This window comes from Pinus tabuliformis, chromosome Q, assembly GCF_031772625.1.
Source record: "Pinus tabuliformis cultivar Carrire ecotype Pingquan chromosome Q, CPIR1, whole genome shotgun sequence".
In the NCBI taxonomy this organism is placed as follows: Eukaryota; Viridiplantae; Streptophyta; class Pinopsida; order Pinales; family Pinaceae; genus Pinus; species Pinus tabuliformis.
Window position 1 is genome coordinate 525,456,482 of NC_142296.1, and position 16,966 is coordinate 525,473,447.

The 16,966-nt window shown below is 42.0% G+C and overlaps 1 protein-coding gene across 1 annotated transcript in view; it reads left to right on the top strand.

Moving 5' to 3' along the window:
- Positions 1 to 16,966, top strand: part of LOC149220519 (uncharacterized) — a 410,731-nt gene that overhangs the window by 208,141 nt on the left and 185,624 nt on the right. The window lies entirely within an intron of this gene.

The window sequence follows — 16,966 nt, forward strand, 5'->3', positions numbered from 1 at the left end:
CGGGGAGGCCTAGCATCAACACAGGTACCGGTGCCGGATAATTAGGGTGATGCTCAATGAGGAGTATTACTAGAGCACAATCCTCGCTAAGAGGGAGTGTTGATTTTGGGTAGCATCGAATGTGCTCTAGCCATGAAAATTGGTGGAGATGCTAAAGCATATGAGATCTCCAAGACCAATAAATGGTTTGGACAGATTATACCCTATTTGGGAAATATTAAAATAATTAATATTTTTAATGGAGTTCTTAAGTCTAAATTTAGGAAAAATAAATTATTAATGGGTATTAATATAAAACTAGGTTAGAAGGTTCCGAAAGTCATGTATCAAGCCAAATCTAATCTTAGCCGTTGATTAGAGATTTAATCTCGGTCGTTGAAGGACCAACAAGAAAAGTATAAGAAGAAGTTTGAGGGTCAGTTGGAGAACACACCAGAGTGATCAGTGATTCATTTTGTTAGAGCGGGGTTGCTAAGAAAAAGTGAATCAATGATCACTAGCAAGGGGTAGTGAGTACTGGACAGAGAGGCAGAGACAGTACTTAGAGATCAGCACAGAAGCAGGGAGAGCGAGAACAACAACCAGTTCAGGCCACACAGAGCCCAGCATAGACAACGTAGAGGCAAGAGGGACTGCGTCATCCATGCCGAGGCTGCTGGAGTGACGCAGAGGGTCCCAGAGGTTGCACAGTACCTCAGAGGGTTGAGGCAGAGGGTCCTAGGGCTGATGCAGAGGTCAGTAGGGCCAGCGCTGAGCTTCAGTTGTGCCGGAGAGGGTTTCGTGGGACAGGTTTTCTGAATACCTGTTTCCGAATATAGAGGTACTGCTGCCATTTATTTTTCTCTGTCGGGTGAGCCGGTTAGGCACCCAGTTGTACGCAAGGAAATACTGCATAATAATAAACCCTCAGAATAGTTGCATCAATTATGCCGCATTGGGTTTTTTCGGGGACATTTGTCCAAAAATAACGGTGTCACTTGTGTGCTTGTTTTCTTTCAGTTGATGATTTGTAGATGTTGTGACTGTATTGTGTTTATTTCGGTATGTAAATGTTTTAAATAACTTGTTCAGAATTTACAAGTAGAAGAAATAAACTAGCAGAATACAGAGTAATTCTCTAACGGATAGACTTAGAAAATTCAATACATGGGTCCCATGTGAATTTTGGAGACTCATGAAGGAAAATGGAGGTCGAAATGTCTTGTTGGCCAAGCGTGGGGGCCACCCACATGAGGAAATACACACCACTTTAGAGGGAAGTTCGAATGGCTAGAGAGGGTTGAATTACTAGTTGGAGGGGGCCCACATGGGAAAAAAGGCTCACAAGTTATAAATAGAGGAGACCCAAGCTCATTTGGTATATTTTGACATATTGAACTTAACTTTAGTTGCTCAAGTTGCTTAGCCGGGTCACTTGCTGTTTAGCGCGAGCTCTCCAAGCGGAGAACTCAACCTCTCTTTAGTGGACGACGAGTGGCACCTTAGTGAGGTTTCTTTCTATCATTCTGGGAGATTGCATGTGGATATTTAGAGCCCCCAACTTAGCTATCATTTAACTAGTGTGTATCCAAGAGCACGTAGTAGTGGAACATGCAGTAGCCAATTCAGTGGTCTTCCGGGGAGCAGTTGCCGGAGGAGTTTTGGTGAAGGAAGTCTAGGGGAACACTAGCGTTGGTAAGGATTTTGGGAGCTGGAGATTTCTGTTTGGGAGCAGCATGATTGCCAGCACTTAGAGCCAATGTAGGAGTTCCTCACTAGGCAGACGTGGGAATTCGTGGGTCAGTTTGTGGAGCGAGTATTTGTCGGGAGAGATAAGGGGAAGTTCAAGGAAGAGTATCTCATCCATTTTTGTGTGTTTGGGAGGGATTACTCAGGAGTTACAGGTAGGTCGTACTTTACAGCAGTTGGAGGAGGACGTAGCTCTTGGGGGGCTGAATTTCCGGGGTGAAAACCAAGCCAAACCCTTTCTGGGTTTTGATGGGTTTTCCTTGACGAGTGTGGGGCTAATTTGGTAGAATTTTTTGAGCATAGGAGATAGGGTTTCTAGCAATATCTTTGGAGAAAACAACACAGTTTCACAAGGGCAACGCAGGGCATCTTTGCAACAGCTATTTCTGCCATTTGTGCTTGACATATTATCACCTGGGCTTGATCATGCTTGCCTTTGAGGCAAGACCAGGTGCACCTCTTCCACATTATTGTACTTTGCTCCTAGATCATAATAAAATGGCTTAGCTGTTGGTTATTTCTGGACTTTCTATGGGTGTACACTAAATGTTTCAATTTCTTGGTGTTGTTTCTATTGTTTGCTTTGCATATCATTGTTTTTCCTAGTTTGGAACATTACATCATACATGTAAGTGCTATTTTCATGCTTATTCTTTATATTTACTTTTTTCACATGAATGTTGCTGGGATTTTCACTATACAAGTCTGAAATTTACTGCTTTTTATACGAATTATGGGAAATTGTGATCTTTTATAGCGTTGCATCATGTCATGGGCCATGATCAAGACAATATTCCTTCTTTGATCTTCTTCCTTTCCCATGTAGCATATGCTCCACCCTTGAGCTCACACTTAGGGAGATGCATGACACATTTTGGGCAGGATATTCTGAGGTTTTACAAGAGCATATATAGTGGGTGGTGGACCTTTCTTACAGGATGATGTTTAGACTCCAGATAGTATTAGGGTGTGTTACCCACCACTTGTGGGTAGTGTATATGGGAGAATTTTTTTCTCCTAGATGGTCCTCAACTAACAACCAGTAGCCCCTTGCAGCCCCCGGATAGCTCAATGTGCGATTTTCTCCGCCACTTGAGTGAGCCATGTGGTTCCTCGCCCATTTGTCATGAATGTATGTTTGGAGGTGGGCCTCCCAACCCCAAAGGTATGGATGTAGTTTTCCTTACTTATCATGGGTTGGGTTTGTATTCTTGTCTCCATTGCCTGATTTCGTGGTTACCCTTGTATCCTAGTCCCGTGGGATCTCCTTTACTTGCCATTAGCTCTAAGGTTGGCACTACATGGGAAATCCTGATTTTGGTTGAGTGGTCAATCTTCTCGACACCAACTATATTTCTCCCTTTCCACTCATTGGAGCCCCATTCATCTCTTTTCCCATCTAGGTCCACATATGTTCACTAGGTTCGCACAGGGTTATCCTCCCCCTCCCCTTGTCCATACCTTGGGTTGGGCTTGGAACAATGCCCCTGAGGTTGATGTAGCTAGAAAGAAAATAAAAAAGCATAATTTGGCCACCCTCAACAAGAAATGTAACATAAAATGCAAAAGATGGCCAAGACATATAAATTTAGCACGTGGGAAAAAACCAAACATTAGCTCTTTGCTTTATCTATGGCCATTGCCCTGGTTCCTATGGGCCCTAGATGAGCCCCTTCCATCATTAAGGAACCCATGATTGTCCCAACCTTTGGTGGGTGATGAACTACCTCACCTTAAGGGGGAATCCATTGCTAGATATTACACATCATGCTCCCCATCCCCTGGAGCCCTGAGCAATTATGAAGAAAAATCGATCAAAGGTAAAAGGCATATGAAGAAGGGTGGAAAAACAAAGGTCGGGGTAACTCATGTACCACTATTTACCCCCTCCTACACTCATATACCTAGGTGTGGGCTTCCCTTATTATAGCTACCATTGCACCTTGACATGTGGTCCAGATGATCCCCTGATCCCCACACCATTCCATTGTTATATCATTTGCCACCTACCTCTTAAAGGATGTACCATGGGCATGCCACTACCTTTAGAGGTTGAAACCACCTAATAGGGTCCTTGGTTAGCCCCTTATTGAGCTTGGAGACACTTGTACATGCCAAAACCCACTATGGAAAGGCATGCCACCATGAAGTGCCCCATTGATCCCATGACTTGTAAGCATTATTACTTGATTATTCTAATGATTTTTCGTATTGGAGGGCAAGGGGATGCATTGGATCTTATGCAGGATTGTAGGTGGGTCTTCATTTGGGGTTTGGTGTCCCTATACGAGGTCTTAGCCCTCTAGAGGGCCACATTGATACTTGTAGGGTGAGTGTTGAGAGCCATAGGCATCCACCAAGTAGATATTACTTCATGTATCCCTAGCAACATTTATTGATTCCCCGTGTTCCACCATTTGGATGAGGATGATGCACTTGGTCCACCATGCCTAGCCGGGTTTGCACTTGCACCATACACTTGGAAGATGTTCCAGGATGCCTCTCACTATAGAGGGAGGGCTTATGTCATTACTTCATTTCTTACAAATGGTCTACAAGCATATTTGATCCATTTGGAGTCCCATGAGGATGTCCTTGTGCCCCCACACCCACTTGGGAGCACCACAGGTTCTTGATTGGAAAACAAGGGGCCAACCGCTTGTCCACGATGTTTGGAGTCCATTTCTACATCATGACACCCCTTGAACTTCACTAGGCCTCCTCAAAGGCCCAACGACTCACTTTGTTGAGCATTCGACCCTCTTGAGAGGCATGTAATGATGATTGGATATACTCTTTCTTACATGTAAGTACTCTTTTAAAGCTATTTTGTTACTTTCTTATTGTCACATGCATGTTAATGTGCATTTTTGCTATATTAGGCTGAATTTATTGCTTATGCAAAATTGTGGAAATTTTTCTTTTTTATAGCGTTGCATCATGTCATGGTCCATGTATGAATGAGTGAATGTTACTAGAGATATTTTGTCGAAATTTTATCTTGATAAGTCATCATATATTTCATATCAAAGTGTAAAGTGTGAAAATTCCTAAACGGAATCCCTACTGCAGCGACTGATGATATTTCTCCTACTTGTTACATTTACATGAACAAGTTATTTGCAGTCTCCTACGACAAATATTGAAATACATTCACTGCGGCCTTTATATGAGGAAAGGATAAACTGATCAAGAAAGAGAATACAACACAATAACACTGTTATGTTTGGACAAATGTCCCCAGAAAACCCAATGTGGGAAAACTGATGCAACAGATCTAAGGCTTTTATTATGATGCAGTAGTAAATCTGAGTACAATTCTTGGATGCTCAACTAGCAATCCAATAGAGAGAGAAACTGGACAAAACGAATGGTGAAGTGCTCTCACCCTGTCACCGGGAGAATCTGAGTTTGATCATGCTGAACTGGAGACTCTGCGTACCCTCTGCGCAGAACTGCGCAAGACCCACGCAGTCCCTGCATCACCCTTGCTGGGTAACACGCTACTCCTCAGGAACCTCTGCTGGCTGGAAAATTTGAATCTCTGCCTTCCGGTCTCAGACCTCGGCTCTCGGCTCTCAGCTTTTGAAACTCGATTTCCTCAGCAGGAATTCGATCTCCCTCTAAGGCTTGCACTACCACTACGTCAGCTCTGCGTGGGCCAGCGCCTGCCTCTCTCTGGACGTCGTTTTTCCCTCTCTGCCTCGTACTCTCCAGCCCAGGAAAACTTCCTTCTTCCGGATACCCTCTACCCCTCATTGCAAGAGATCTCTTCGATCACTCCTCTAACAACTGCTATGCTGCCCTCTCTGAGAAATTCGATCTTCTTGATCTCTCTTGGTGTATCTTCCAAGTGACCCTCAAGCTTTCTTAAATAATCTCCTTCTTGGTGGACGAAATTTTGGAGCATGGATGAATTTTGATGTATGGATTATCTTTTCTTATCTTGGAGCTTCTTAATTGGCAGGTTTATAGATGGTTGGATATATTCTCTTTCATGTAAATACAAATTTAATGTTATCTATTCTTTTACTTTGCCACATGCATTGATGATGAGATTTTTGCAATACTAGGGCTAATTGCTGCATGCATTTACTGCGTAATTGTGGGATTATGTTTCTATATATCATCTCTCTATGTATGGGCCATGTATGTTGAACAAATTCTCCTCGGGATAATTCTATGACTAAATTTATTTTGACAAGCCATCTTACCTTGCAAAATGAAGTATAAAATCTTTTAAGGTCACTCTCTTTTGCCCTAATGACAAGCGAAGTTGTCCCTGGAACCTCCTTGACCTAGAAACGAAGTCCATTCTCATATTCTTCTTGACTCCAATCTCCATAAAGGATTAGGCACTGGTCCACCATAAGGTGATCACTTAAAGAACCATTTTCTTCACCTCTCCTTTATTCTAGGTCTAACCACATTAGGGCTCCTAGGGTATCATTTTCTCGACAAACCACCCATAGAAAAACTTTGATCTCTTGGCCTCTATTATGTTGGTGTGTCTCCTAGACTCCTCCAAATTTTAGGGAATTCCAACAATGGGGTTGTGAGATACCACAAGCCCTAGCCTCGAGATTGGTTTTTGTCGTAGGTTTCCCTAGGCTAGTTCCTCATAGGGATCATTTTGCACCTTTAAGTAAAACTCACCTCTTTGATGCCCTTCTCCTCCTTGTTTAGGTTAAGTCTATCATTAGTTTATGAAATCCTTCCTCTTAACCTAACCTAGGTCCACTTGGTCCCATGTGGTCCCATATCTTATCAAAGTCAACTCTTCAAAAACCACCTGGGAAACCAAGTTCAACAAGGCTTTTAAGGGTTTAGGAAGCTCCTTTACAAGTCACATCCCCTAAGCAAAGCCCTCAAATCCCTATTCCCCTATTCTAGAGAACCTTGCACCTTGCTTAAAAAGCAAGCGAGTCCCATTTTTGAGTCTCTCCTAGGAAAGGGTCATCAAGATCACTTCACATCCATCTTAGTCGATCTATCCTTCATTAGTGATTCTTTATATGTTAGGTATCCTCCCATCGCTGAAAGTCCATATTGAGTAGGAAGCTTTAGTTGTGGTGACTGTGGGTTTTATCTTGATTGTTGCTCTTGACCTAGCAAGTGCGCCTTTAGGACCCATTGCTAGTTTGAGCGGTAACAATTTGGTGTCATTGCCAAGGATACAAAACATGTGTTTTTGTTTCGCATACAACATATGACATATTATTATTGACAACTTCATTGGAAGAACAAAGCCCTAGTTCTTCGTTCAACTTTAAAGTTAATGCTTGTGGGGTGAAGCAAGCATCTATTAAGGCATCTACATTCACCCTGGCGATTCCATTTTCAATCCTAACGTGTAAAAATCCTAAGAAATGGACTATTTTGAGCAACATGGTTTCCCTCCTTCCTATGATGACCTTAGTATTGAAGAAGTTCTAGAGCGCTGAAAAATCAAGGCGTGGATGATAAGTGGGATGATTAAATTCAAAGGAAGTCCTTATCAAGATCGCAATGTCCATCTTGACAATTTGTCTTGGGCCTTAGCCTCGACAAGGATTGAAAATGAGGACAAAATTATGAGATTGTTGGCCTTATCACTTGTAGGCCAAGCTAAAAATTGGTATGATAGCCTCCCTCATGAGATTGCCACTTTATATGGATATTTTGAAGATGTCTTTTTAGAAAGATGGGGTGGCATCCCTTATGAAGAATGTGAAGCTCTCAGAAATTGCCATATTGAAAAGCTACTCAATGAAAGGAGCAGCCTTGAAAAAAGTCTTGGTAAACGTGAGAAACATGTCTCGTGTTCTCCTTTAATCTCTAAGGAGGGCCCTCCTCCTGTTACATGTGACAAAGCTCCAAAGGAGGGACCCACTTCAAGGGTTGGAGATAAGTTTATTGATCTAGGTGATGAGCTAAAAGACGAGTCCTCATTAGGTCAACATAATGAACAAGAAAGCATAAGTGCTGGGAAGGATGCATTTATGGAAAGTAAAATTGAGACCAACTTTACCGTTCTCAATGATATTACCCCTGATGACTCCTCTTTTGAGAACCTTGAGAAAGTTGATCCCATTAGCTCCTTGGAAGATGACATTGGAGATTCTTTCCACATTGGAAAGGAGAAATGGAAAATTTTTGGTTCTCAATTTGATTGTGCCCCCATTTATGATACCGACAAAGAGGATGAGGCTGAGATGGGTTCTCCCTTTCCCTCATGCATTATTTATGATGATATACGCATCAATGCCCTTGGGAAGGAGAATCGTGAATTTTTACATGAAGAGGGGCAGTTAGAAGTAATTGGTTATCCTTTAATGCAAAACCCAATCTTGGATACTAATAATAAGGAAATCGATAAGGCTCCTAGCTATGATTCTATATTCACTTGAGCCTCTAAATAATAGTTTAGGGGAGGAAAAACCCTTTGAATATGACACTTCACCCTCTCCTTTTCCTTTTCCTCTTGTTCATCACTTTGAGTCATCTTCAATAAATCCCCTCCTCCCTTGCCATATAATACCAAGTGTGTGAAAATTTGGAAGACCCAAATTTCTACTGCAACAACTGATTAAGTTTCTTCCATTTGTTAAATATATGAACAAATTATTTAGTGTGTTCTACAGTAAATATCGAAAGCAATACACTGCAGCCCACTATTTAAATTATATCATATGTGGAAATAAGAACTGAGCAAGAGGAAACACACAACACAAGTGACACCGTTGTTTTTGGACAAATGTCCTTGGAAAAACACAATGTGGGAAAATCGGTGCAACAACTGAGGGTTTGTATTATTAAGCAGTGGTTTTTGAATACAATTCTTTGGATGCCCAAATTAGCAATCCTATACAGAGATTTAACTGGGAAAAAAGGTGGTGGTATGATCTGACCCTGTCATTGGAAGATCCAGCACTACCTCTGCGCTGGAGATGAGCCTTTGCACTGCCTTTGCGCAATACTGCATCACACCCACGCAGTCACTACATCACTGGTGCTGGAACTGAGTTGCACCTCCTCTTGATCCTTCGCTGGCTAGAAACTTCGGCCCTTTGGCCTCCCGGTGTCACACCCCGGCTCCAGCACTAGATCCCGACTGTTCAGCAAAATTTTGGTCTCCCAATGAAGCTCTGCGCTACCATAGCGTAGCTTTGTGTGGCCCTACGTCAGCCTCTCTAGACGTCTTTCTGCCGTCTCTGCCTTGTACTCTCTAGATAAGGAAAACTTCCTCTGGAAACTGAACATGCCCCTCACTACAAGAAATCACCTCGATCACTTCTCCGGCAACTGTTGTTCTGCTCTCTTGAGAAATCGATCTCTTGATCTCTCACTCGATGTATTTTCCAGATGCCCATCGAAGTCCTTCTTATAAGCCTCCAGTTGAGTAATCAACGACCTAGATTAGATTCTAATCAATGGCTCAGATCATTTGGACTCGATCTCTGTCTTCTTCTAGAAGTTTCACCCTCAGTTTGATTAATACCTGCCCCTCGATCTGTGTGGATGCAGCCTTCGGATCATGCTTCTCATCCTTGTCCTTCTTCTTAAGAGGACACTGTGTAGCATTGTGACCAAGTTCACCACACCGGAAGCACTTGATATTTGAAATGCCCTTCTTCTTCTTCCGCTGCCCCTTAGATGCGAGGGCTGCATTCTCATTCTCCTCCTTGGGATTTGACCCACTGCTGCTGCTGCTATCAAGTTACACTTGACCAAGTCCCTCCTCATCTCTTCTTGTTGAAGAGTGGCCCACATTCCTTCCTAGTCTGGTAATTTCTCCCTGCCATGATGCTCTAGACAAATTTCCACTCTTCTGACACTGAGTTTAGTGCCAGCCTCACCATCTCGGTAGGCTGAGGTGTTGACCCCACAACTGCCAACTCGTCTCGGATTTCTTGAAGCTTTGTAAGGAATGGATCAATGCGTTCCCCCTTCTGCATTTGTGTGGATCTCATCTTCTGCTCCAAGTACATTTTCCATTGCTCGGAAGATCCCTGATATAGCGTGGACAAGGCATCCCACATCTCCTTGGCAGTCCCTTTGCCTGAGATGTGACAAACTACATGATCCTTCACTCCGCTGAGGTCCATCCGCTTGGCCTTTGCCATCTCTCCCTTGTACTTTTTGAGCAGATCTGGATTCGCGGGCTCAGCTATCACACTGTCGAGGTAGATCTTGAGAAAATGTTCGTCCAAAAGGCATGACATCCTTGCCTTCCAGATCACATAGTTGGATGCACCATCCAATTGATCCTGATTTCTTAACCCACTGGTTGCGATCTATGCCAACGAAATCGTTGAACTGCTTCCTCTTTCCTTTGTCAGCACTGGGCTGGCCACTCACTCCCTGCTGGAGTTAGTAGATCTGCTCCTCTTCGCTGCTGCTCAGTAACAAAGAAATCGAATTCCTTGGCTAGGAATTCTCTGAGGAAGAAATTTCCTCAACAGTGTCTCCCTTCTTCCTTCTAACTATTTTTTGCCTCAACGATTACTGTAGAAAACTGCATCACACCAGAAAACTACCTCTTCGCTGAAGCTGCTGCGCTGCTCCCTCTGACACTGGCAAAATTCGATCCGGAAGTCTTACCTCTCTGTTGACTCACTCAGAGAGAGACCTTCCTTGAAAATCTTTGCCCTCTTGGCCTGGAGTGCACAATCCCTTTAGGGATTTGATTTGTTGCCGACGCAACACTTCGACCCTCGTTCTCTTCAGTGCTAGGTTCTTCCGACTCTGACTATAGTGTCAAGGGAGAGCCCCTCATTGACTATTCTTTGTCTCCCCGGACACATCCTCACAATTATGATTGCTCCATAATCTCCCCTCTCCAATGTGGCCACCACCATGGGAAACCTATTTTTTGCACTCCTTCCTTCCCTCACCCTTCGTTCCCCTCTCATCACAACCTTGTCATATGATACTTCTCATGATAGATTAGCTGCATTTAGATTTGAAAAATGCATTTTACTTCTATGAGTTGATTTTATGGGTCTAATCCAAGCATGTGCGATCATGAGACGTCGCGAAAGCATGTTGCCCCGTGTTTTTCATCTATTATATGTGCATGTATCATGTTTACGATAACCAAGAGATTGCTGGAGTTCTCGTAACCTCCTGTTCAAGATGCTTCATCCACTTCTTCGAGAGATCACGTCTCAGTTGGAGCCAGATGTTACCCACCATTTTGTGGGTGATATCCCTAGGAGAAAAATTCTCTCAGATGGTCCTCAGTCGGCAGCCATCAACCCCTTGCAGCGACCAACTAGATCGTTGTGCCATTTCTCTTCCACCTGAGCCAACCATGTTGTCCCTCACCCATCTTCTGTGGTCGTGTGTTTGAAGGTGGGCCTCCCAAACATGAAGGTATGCCTTGTCATTTGGTAATTAAGTATTGTAGTTTACTTATCATGGAAACTTTTGGGCATGAATTAATGGGGGGATTCGACGGATAGGGTGGGCGAGGTTTGTGCTCTTGTCCCCTAGATCTCTTTTGGATGTTAACCTTGGACCCTAGTCCCGTGGGATCTCTTTTACTAACCTTTGGGCTTTAGGGATGGTACTTCATGGGAAACCCTGATTTTGGTTGCGTGGTCTCGCACCCTCATCCACATATTTCACTCCCCTTCTACTCATTATAGTCCCATTCATCATTCCTCCCACCTAGGTCCACATAGGGTTAGCCTTTCCCCTCCCTGTGCCCACACCTTGGGTCGGGCCTGGAATGATGCCCCAGAGGTTGAAGTAGCTGAAAAGAAAAGTAAAAGCATCATTGGGCACATTCAACAGGAAAATGTACCACAAAATGCAAAAGATGGTCGGGACAAACACATTTAGCACGTGGGCAAAAGCCAATACATGAGCTCTACCCCATTAACATGGCCATCACCCTGGTTCATACAGGTCCTAGATGAGTCTCCTTTATCATTCAGGAACCCATGATTGTCCCAACCCTTGGTGGGAAATGAACCACTCTACCCTAAAGGGGGTATCCATTGCTATACCTTACACATCATGTTGTTATGCTTTGAGCCCAGAGCAGTTAATCAAAGAAAAATCACAAAAGGAAAAAGACATATAAATAAGGGTGGAAAAATCAAGGCTGGGGCAGCTCATGTACCACGATCGCTCCCTCCTATACATTATATGCCCAAGTGTGAGCTTCCCTTTTGCTAGCTGCCCTAGTACCCCAACATGTGGCCCAAGGCTGCCCCTTTTCATTCTGTACCCCATTCATCTCTTTATCACATGCCACCACCCTTTGAAGGGTGTACCTTTGACATCATAGGCCCTTTAAAGGTAGAAACCACCTAGTAGGATACTTGGTTAACCCCATTTGGAGCTTGGAGACATTAGCACATGCCAAAGCCCACTATGGAAGGGCATGCCATTATGAAGTGCCCACCTATTGTCCATGGTTTGTAAGCTCTTTAACTCGATTTCCTTTGATGACTTGTTGTACTGGAAGGCTAGGGGACGCATTGGATCTTATGTAGGATTGCAGATGGTCTCCATTTTGGGTTTGGTCTCCCTATACGATGTCCTAACCCTCCTGAGGGATGCATTGTCACATATAGGGCTGTGTGTTGTGAGCCATGGATCTCCACAACAGTAGACAACATTCCATGGATCCCCAGAGATGTTCAGATATTTCTCGAGATTCACCTATTGGATGAGGAAGATGCCCCTGGGTCACCATGCCTAGCGGACCGCACAGTTGTACCATACACTTGGCAGATGACCGAGGACTTGTATGTTGATGTGACATCACTTACCCCATCATATGAGCCCTTACAAATGGTCTACATGCATCTTCAACCTACTTGGAGGCACATGAGGTTACTTGTGTGCCCTCACACCCATTGGGAGCACCATAGGTTTATTATTTGGAGAACAAGGGGCCAACTCCTTGTCCACTACTTTTGGGAGTTATATTCATCATTGTGACACTTATGGACTTCATCAGACTTCATAGAAGGCCCAACGACATATTATTGATCATTCGACCTCTTGAGAGGCTTATTCTTTTGTTTGTGAGCTAGTTTGGTGGGCTTGTTTCCAAAAGTTAGTTGTTTTGCACATTATTTTATTTTAGGGGCTAATGTAGGCCCAAGTAGCTAAATCGAACTCATTAGAAGTGTATAAATATAAGTGATGAGGATTCGTTTTAGCATCATCACTTGGTTTGGACTTGTATCTCTCTTGAGATTTTCACTATTCCTTCTTGGTGGATGAAACTTTGGAGCATGGATGAATTTTGATGTATGGATTATGTTTTCTTATCTTGAAGCTTCTCAATTGGCAAGTTTATTGATGGTTGGATATATTCTCTTACATGTAAGTACAAATTTAATGCTCTTTATTCTTTTACTTTGCCACATGCATTGATGATGAGATTTTTGCTATACTAGGGCTAATTGTTGCATGCATTTACTGCAGAATTGTTGGATTATGCTTATATATAGCATCTCTTTATGTATGGGCCATGTATGGTGAACGAATTCTCCTAGGGATAATTCTATGACTGAATTTATCTTGACAAGCCATCTTACCTTGCAAAACGAAGTATAAAAGCTTTCAAGATCACTCTCTTTTGCCCTAATGACAAGCGAAGTTGTTCTTGAAACCTCCTTAACCCAGAAACGAAGTCCATTCTCATATTCTTCTTGACTTCAATGTCCCAAAGGATTAGGCACTGGTCTACCATAAGGTGATCACTTAGAACCATTTTTTGTCATCTCTCCTTCTTTATTCTAGGTCTATCCACATTAGGGATAATTAGGCATCATTTTCTTGACAAACCACCCATAGAAAAACTTCGATCTCTTGGCCTCTACTTCGTTGGTGTGTCTCTTAGGCCTCCTCCAAATTTGAGGGAATTCTAACGGTGGGGTTGTGAGATATCCCAAGCCCTAGCCTCGAGATTGGTTTTTGCCCTAGGGTTTCCTAGGTTAGTTCCTCATTGGGATCATTTTGCACCTTTAAGTAAAAATCACCTCTTTGATCCCTTTCTCTTCCTTGTTTAGGTTAATTCTATCATTAGTTGTTGAACTCCTTCCTCTTAACCTAACTTGGGTCCACTTGGTCCTATGTGGACCCATATCTTGTCAAAGTCAACTCTTCAAAAACCACTTGGGAAACCAAGTTCAACAAGGATTTTAGGGTTAGGAAGCACCTTTACAAGTCACATCCCCTAAGCCAAGCCCTCAAATCGCTATTCCCATATCTTAGAGAACCTTGCACCTTGCTTAAAAAGCAAGCAAGTCCCACTCTTGAGTCTCTCCTAGGAAAAGGGTCTCCTCCCATCGGTGAAAGTCCGTAAAGAGTAGGAAGTTTTCGTTGGGTGGCAGTGGGCTTTAGCTTTGTGAAAATTCCACAACAGGAATCCCTATTACAACAAACTTATGTTACTTCTCCTACTTGTTAATCCATGTAAGTTATTTACTGTGTTCTACGGTAAATATCAAAGTAAGTACTACTGCAGCCTTCACTTAATTAAATTATAAGTAAAAACAAGATACTCAGCAAGAAAAAAAATACAACACAATAGACACTGTTATTTTTGGACAAATGTCCCCGGAAAAACCCAATGCGAGAAAACTGGTGCAACAATTCTAAGGGTTTATTATTATTAAGCAGTTGCGAATTCAGAATACATCTCTGAATATCTCACATGGTTATTCAGTTACAGAGAGAAATACTGGCAGAAAGAATTGTGAGGTTACCTCACACTATCACTCGAAATCCTGATTGATCCAACCCTAGACTGATTTCCCCTATCTTTTTTGGTTGCCTTTGCACATTGAATGCGCCAGCCTAACGTCAAGCTCTCTGGGGATTGCGTCACTCCTTTGGTTGGTCGATTTGCTGTCGAGGAGATTCGATTTCTGCCTCTCGATCTCACACTTCAGCTCCCGGCTTTTGAAACTCGAATTCCCTCTATAAATTCTGCCTCTGTGTGGCTCTGCGTCAGCCCCTTTGGCTCAGCGTTGGAATTGCTGGATTACTCTCAAGCCCCTTCTTATATCTTCCTGTCAGACAACCAACGACCTAGATTAACTCCTAATCAAAGGCTCATATCATTTTGACTTGATCTCTGTCTTTTTCTAGAAGTTTCACCCACAATTAGATTAATACCTATTAATATTTTAATTTTCCTAAGTTTAGACTTAGGAACCCCATTAAAAATATTAATTATTTTAATATAATCGTCTCTGGGTGGAATCTCCAAAAATGGTTTTGGGTTCTTTGGAATGTATGTGCCCATGCCTCCCTGCGAAATTTGAGGCCTAGAGCACATATGATGCTACCCCAAATCAACAAGATTCATCATTGCTCTTGACCTAAGTGCCCCTTTAGGACCCCCTGCTAGTTTGAGCGATAACAGGCCCTAGATCATGGCATACCCATCAAGTAGTGTCAAGTCCAACTTGGGGCATGTTGGGTCTACTAGTACATCATCAAGAATCCTCCATGCTAAGCAAGATATGCTCAATGTTTTGGCTTCTGGTGGTGCTTTGGGATATGCATCAATTGCTTAGGTCATTAAAGTGCCCAATGCTCTGTTATATGTGGGCAATGTTGCATTTGTTAAGTCATCATGCTTTCTGAATATGTAATGTATGGCACGGGCAACATGTGCAATAAGGTTCCCTCAAGGCCTTTGGTGCTCTGGGACACATGACAAAACCAACTCAAACTTAAGTGAAAACAATCATTCATTAGAGACTAAGATCATAAATGCATCTAAGTGGACCATAATTAAGTGTTAAGGGCATATCAATATCTCAAACCAAGATCACCTTCAAATATCTAACTAGACCAAGTCCTGTAAAAGTGTTCCCTACCTTTACAGGGTTGGCATCGGATGTGGTTCCAAGCCCCAAGGGGAGGTGGCATTTCCAAGGTCATTCCTTCAATCCATATATGTTAGTGGAAACATGTGGCAATGGAGGGGAAGGACTTCATGGTCAAGTGCTACGGTTAGGGGATCAGCTAATGGGAGTTCACATATTAAGTGTATAGACATTCTGGAGGGAGCAATCATGGAGGCATGAGTTACTCTTCTCGGTTTGCTTTTTCCACCCCTTTGGTGCGTCTTTTACTTTTTTCTTACAATTCTTTTTATTTTGGTGCATATCTCAAGGATCAAAGCTTGCTTTTTATGCTTTCGCATTTGTTTTACCTCTTAAGTTGAGGCACTTTCTCTCTCATTAGGGTTAGGACATGCAAGAGTTCATTTTGATTAAATATAGCATCAAGTGCTCAGGGACCGGGTGATAGATAATGAGTACAGTAGAGCTCATGCTAGGATTTTGCCCACATTCTAAATTATGTCTCGGCCATCTTTTGCACTTTAACTTTTATTTGTCTTTCAATGTGGCCATCTTATGTTTTTCATTCTTTTATTTGCATCAATCTCTAGGGAAATGTTTTTTCGGCCAAACTCAAAAATATGGATAAGAGAGTGCCAAATCCCATTGAACCAATGTTAGTTAATCCAAGGAATGAAGATGATATCAAAAGATAATAATATATTATGGAAAATGTCAAGTATGGTAAAAGAAAATCCATTTCTTTTCACAAAACTCCACTATTTTTTGTTTGTTATTATTACATTGTATTTAATAGATTTGATGGTCTATCATCATAGATATAATTGATTCATCTTCTCTTTGCTTTAAAATCTTCATCTTTTGAACCATAAAGCATTGTACATTCTATTATCCATCTGGAGTATCCTTGACTACCTTCGTTTCTATTATTTACTAATATGATTTTTATGCATTATTCACTTATTTAATTCGTAGGCTTCTTGTGTCTGCTCTAGCCATCTTTCACTCACGAAACTTACATTTTTTTTATTTATTTTCATACATAAGTTAACATCAATTGTGAACTATAGTTTTTGTTGTTCATGTTGTTAGAACCCAGTTTTCAAGATTCTTTGAACGTATACAGATTCCATATCGAAATGAAAATTTCTATTTATAAAGTTCCTCTTTATATATCTTATTATTTATGATCTTTACAGATTTTTCTTCTTTCCGTTCAAGCTAACTCTAAATATGTAGATGCAAGATGTGGGTCAATGTAGCACATCTTGGATTTGATTTACATAGTAGGTTTGAGGAAAGATGGAAAATGCAAATATGATGACTTTCATGCCAAAATGACTTAAAAATAACAGTTTATTTGTGAAACTCATATATATATTAGAGTTATTATAAATCCATAACTAATAGTT